We start from the raw sequence: 6000 nt of genomic DNA, 5'->3' as shown, positions 1-6000 counted from the left end.
ATCAGGATGTAAATAGTCAAAGAATTGGGCGACTGGAAACCTTCGTTTCAAAGAAGATAGAATTACTGCAGACTTCCTTCACTACTATGGCCACAAGTATCTCATCAGATGTAAAACTTCTATCCATCGATGTTAGAAGGCTCTCAGACAAAATGGAGGTATTTGACAAAAAGGGGGAAAGCAGCTGAAGCAACTGATATCATTTGTCCAGTTATTTTATGATTCAGTTGTGCTGAAGAATTAGTTGAAGAATTAATCAGACTATTATTATCAACTGATATCATTTTCTCAGACTTTATATTATCTAAAAGGAACCCAGCTATTCTATGATTCAGTTGCGTAATCTATTATCAACAAAGAGCTGAGTTAAATCTCTTGGTTTTGTCAAACACCATAAAGGGGGAAATTGTTGGAAACTAAATTCTGGAGTTTGACAAAACATAAATCAATCGATTAAATCAACTAATACGCGAAAGCAAATTTGGCAGCTGGACTTATCAACTGAAATCAGCTGACACAAACTGATCAGTTGAGAACTGATCAGTTAAAACATTCAGCCGAAAATATTAAAGTCTCTCAACTGAAGATACCTCGGGAAAGATCATTCAACAAACAGAAAGACATATCAGACAGCAACTGAATATGGAAAGCCGCACCGCATAGAACAACGTATTTCGGCTATTGAAATTAAAACGCCGTTTTACAATCAATAATGAAGTGGCAATCAAAAACACTGTCCAAGAAATGATGAAGTGGCAATCAACGGATACATAAATTCAAAGTTACCGTTGAAAGATAAGTCTATAAATATGACTAAAGAGCAGTTGAAGAGGGACGATGATCTATCAATCTCAAACATGCTATTACTCTGTGAAAATCTCAGCTCACTCTTATTAGATCTATTCGTAGCAATCAAGGCTACAATTTGAGCAAACTAGCACTCTGTAATATTGATAATTCAATAAAGTGCTAAGTTCAATTAATCACAGAGATCATTGTGTTATACTAAGAGTTTCAGTTTAGGCAGTAGATAAGTCCTAACTGAAGTGGGTCTGTACAAGTGTTGTACTCGATCAAAGTCTTTTAGTGAATATCCTATCCTTGAGATAGAAGGGGTGACGTAGGAGTTATTCAAATCTCCGAACATCCAGAAACATATTGTGTTGTCTTTACTTCAGTTTTTCATTTTCAGTTAGATACTCTATCTTTCAATCAGTTTACTTTCCGCAACTGATTATTCAATTTAACTGATTGTTATTGACTGACGGGATATTTAGTTCAGTTTGTAATAAAACTGAACTAATTTTTTCGAGGAACATTTAAATTCGTAGGAGTGTTTATTCAACCCCCCCTTCTAAACACTCCTTAGTCGATTAAACGATCCTTACAAGGGCGCTCAAGGATGCGTCTAGGGGGCATACTGTTCCATACATAACCCATACGTAACTAACATGCATAATCCCATAATTTATTTAAATTTAAATACTGAACAAACAAAATGAATCTGGACATAAAATGCTTCATGAAATCATGCCGTTAAGAAAATAATTCATGCTTTAAAGAAAATGCGTAAATGTAAACTTACAGACCAAAGACGTGACTTCGTGAGCTTCTCTTGGTCAGTAGTAGTACAACCCTATACAGAACCACCGCTCTGATACCAACTATAACGGCCTAAAATCCTTACTTGGAAATTTGCGGAAAAATTAAAATTTTTATTTTTAAATAATTAAAATTGCCTCCTTCATAAATGAACTTATAAATAAAGTTTGATGTTCAACATGTCAGCGGAAGAAATTAACATTTTCGAAATAACAATAAAAAGTTTTTCCAACAATAATTAAAATGTTTGAGCCATCAATTAAAAATAAATGCTGAACTGAGGTCCTCGGGTTCCACTACTGCCGACTCGAGCTAGCTCATTGGTCCCCTCCCTCGGCCCCGGCATCATCAGAACCAACAAAAATCAAGTCTAGTGAGTCTAAAGACTCAACATGCATATATCGTAAATAACGAGTAAATACTATAGTAAAATTTCATGGAATAAAAATGTCATGTCATGAGGCATATCGTAAAAGTTTCGTGTCATGATTAATTATAATACGCGCATAACTGAACTGAAAATATCATGTTAAAAATGTTTGCTCCTTGGAGCTCTGTACTGAAATAGCCTGTAATAATTTTCCTGGTGAGATTATGGTATACGTAAGTGGCCCCTACACAGAAAATGACCGGTAACTGGCGACCGGATAATAAAATGCTCCCAGTATACTGGGTGAAACAAACTCAACTGACCGGTAACTGGCGACCGGATTTAGCAATAATCCCATGATAGTGTAATTGCCACAAGCAATATCGCATAATCTCAAAAATGAACATTTTATATTTTTATGCACGTAATATAATTAAATGGCACAATTAAATATCCTGAAATAATTTACTACTTGGATTGGATCGCTCCCAGGCTCACTGCAACCTAAATATGTCATGAAAATATGCAATAGATTTATGGGACCAAACTATGCAATAACATTCTAAAATGTGACAATTACGCCTACCGACTTAATATTTAATCATGACTCCAAACCAACCCGAACCAACACTGAACCGTCATGTAGTCATGATTAAAATACGCCTAAAATGATAAAATAATGCTCCTAAGATGGTGAGGGCCGAAATCTAGGTGAATGGAGGCCAAAACATGAAACGTTCTTTCGAGAGTCAATTTGACACATAGCACCGTAAATTCTCGTACGACCTCAAAAATGATCCGAATGACGAACGGTCAAAAACATGACCTTCCCAACTCAATGAGACACTGTCCAATCTAAGGCCATAGGCTAAAAGCCCACCTAGAACTCAAACGAACCTCCGAACCAACACAGCAAGTTGCTGTCCAAAAATACAGCAACCGTGCTTTGGTTTGCTTGCGTCGTTTGCGAGGCTAATGACCATTGGGGCTTGATCCACCGACCAACAACTCTTACTAACGTCCCAAGGAATGATTTGAACCATGTATAGGGGTCCTAGGCCAGCCACAATCCTCACCATTCCAGCAACTAACCGAAAACTCCTACCGAGGACACTCATGCGTGCGTGTGTGGTGTTGTGCTTCGCTTGCTGTCTCGTCTCGTTCCAGTGGCCATTTGATTGACCATGGAACGACCTAGACATCTTGGGGTATGGTACGAACCATGGCTAAGGGCCATAGGCCAACCAAGATCCACACCAAACCAACCAAATCGAACACATCTATGCTGTAAAAATTAAGAAGCCGAATGTGGGGGAGGGCTGTTCTAGCGTTTTATGTAAAAACTGATTAGCCATGGACCAAGCCATCAAAAGGGCGACTTAGTCACGTCTTAGACATGCTAGTAAAGTGATCTAACCATGGCTATAGGCCCATAGGGCAGCCAAGATCCGATCTATTCCCTTATGACAACAACATCAGATTTTCGAACACAAATGGGCACAAATGGAGTTGCTGTCATTTTCGAATTTCCAGCAAGCATGGGGGCTGAAACAATGGACTAAAGTGATCCTAATCCATGCTAGAACATGTCTAGATGTCGCCTTGGGAGCCTGGAACCGAACCAATACCTGAAGGTACAAAAACAAGCAAAACAGTGAAGCTGCATCATGAGATTCGAAAATTCTGCATGTGAAGTTTTCTGAAAATGCTGAAGTATTTCTGTTTTTGCTTAATAAAACATGATCATGTAATGAAAATAATTTATATTAGGACTTGACTGAAGAGTCAAGGAAGAATATATGCATGACTGGTTTCGTTTGAAAGAAAAACGAAAAGAAGAGACGATCCGGCGCGGAGGAGATGGAGCGCTTTTCTACTTAGCTTGATCCTGAATTTTTCTCTCTTGTTTTCCCTTAGCACCTCACGATTTTTGCCTCTAAAATGACTTTGAATTTCGAGCTTAGGGAGAGGGGGAGATGGTTAGGGGAGTGAGGGAAGTTGGTGCAAAATATAAGGGGCAACTCAAGACCAAGTCTCCCTCATTTTGAATTTTGAATTGTTGTTTGATATCAAATGAGTTGATGGATGGCTCTAGAAGGTGGGGGCCAAAATCTTAAGCTTTCTAGACTAGGATAATGCTCAATAATTAATTAATTGAGGTGGACTAATAATAAAAGAAAGATTAGCATGTTAACACCAAAAAGAATGGGTCAAAAGGATGAAGAGTTGGCATGGTAATGCTTAATATATTAAGGGGCCGAATATACAATTAAATGAAGGGGAGAAATTGTTTAGTTACTAAATATTAATACCTTAAGAGCCTTATCTATCCCTTAATTGATTTATTGAATTAATCCCTTAATTAAGTAACTCAAATGAGCTTATTTTCCTACTCACCTCAAGTAATTAAATTAAATCCTCAAACTTCTTTTTTAACTTAAATGAACGTACTTGCTAGCTAAAATAAATCCTGGAAATGTTTCTCGAATCTTAAATTCTATCTCAACACTCCAACCCCAGTCCGGCCTCACTGAAACAACTGAAATGGTAAAAATCAAACTACTGCATGAAATAATAAAATAATTAACTTTAAATACTTATGCAACAAAAATCATTTTTAATTTAAATACTAGAATTATGCATGGTTTATACGTAGTCTAAGTTACGGGTTCTACATTTATAGACAGATGACATTAAATGTTGAAGAAACCAAAGAGTCTCAAGTCAACCGAAGCGTTTTTCTTATTTACCCAGGCTTCTTATTCATCAGTTGTTCATTATCAACTGATATCAGTTTGTCATTTATTACTTAATGCTTACCTGACTTCAGTTCATAGTCAACTTATATAAGTTAGTCTTTCATCAGTTCATATGTTTAAGTTCGCAATTCATACATAACAACTGAGGAAATTTATCATTTGCAGAAATGCGAAAAACCAAATTAAGCTCATATAAATACTTCATTCAACCATAAACGTTTGCACGGTTTACATCATTATATTTTTCCTCTACAACAATTATCCACATTTTCAACCAAGTGGATAAAGGTGCGGTAGATGTCTTGACAAAGCTCTGAGAAACAACTATGCTGTAACGTACCGTACTTTTCGTACTCAAAATTTGAGGAAAAATTAAAAATTTTCTTGAATGTAAAAATGCTTTCAATGTCTGCCATAAAATAACTCAACCAAGTCCCCCATAAGACATGGTTGCTCAAAATAGCTTAAATAAAGTTTTCTCACGAAAGGTGTGCTCAAAGTATTTCCCTCGAAACAAGAAATCAGAGTAAAATTAACATTTGCGTAAAAACATAAACTTTGCGGTCTTCGGGTTAACCTCCCGCTCAGTCCAAGCCCGCGCCTTGGTCGCCACCTCCTGTCTCCTCATCAACATACTCACCTGCATCGATCAAGTCTAGTGAGTCTAAAGACTCAACACGTATAAACTGGAAATAGCAAGTACTACATAATAAAAGCGCATGCCACTTTAAAATAGAACATACATACATGAAGCTTGAATTTGAATTGAACTTGAACTTGCGTACGTACATAGACGTGCCATAACTTGAAAACTTTCATAAACATGCTTACATACTTGATCATACTTAAACATACATGAACATACATGACTTCATTTTGCGTAGAGGATGTTTCAAAGCAAGTGACCCATACATAATAAACGCCTGATCAGACAAACCACATTATTGGGCTGACAGGGACGTATCCACTGCCACATACATGAGATCCCCGTTCATAATTTAACGGGCTGGTTGGTCCCCGGTCATAATTTAATGCTTTCCAACCACGATCAAACCCGTTCATAATTTAACGGGGTGGAGAGGTCCTCGGCCACGTTCACCGACTTCCAAACCCATTCCTAATTTGGTCACGAGACAATTAGCATACCTCAAAAACTTAAAATATTTTCTTTTGCACGTCGACATACTTACTTGGCGTTGAGGGATTCGTTGGATTTCGACTGGGGACGTCGCTCCACATACTAACATAAATTTGCATACTTAACCTGCA

The sequence above is a fragment of the Primulina eburnea genome, chromosome 12, assembly GCF_022965805.1.
Source record: "Primulina eburnea isolate SZY01 chromosome 12, ASM2296580v1, whole genome shotgun sequence".
In the NCBI taxonomy this organism is placed as follows: domain Eukaryota; kingdom Viridiplantae; phylum Streptophyta; class Magnoliopsida; order Lamiales; family Gesneriaceae; genus Primulina; species Primulina eburnea.
The sequence above is the reverse complement of the archived record's forward strand: the minus strand, read 5'-3'. Positions refer to the sequence as shown.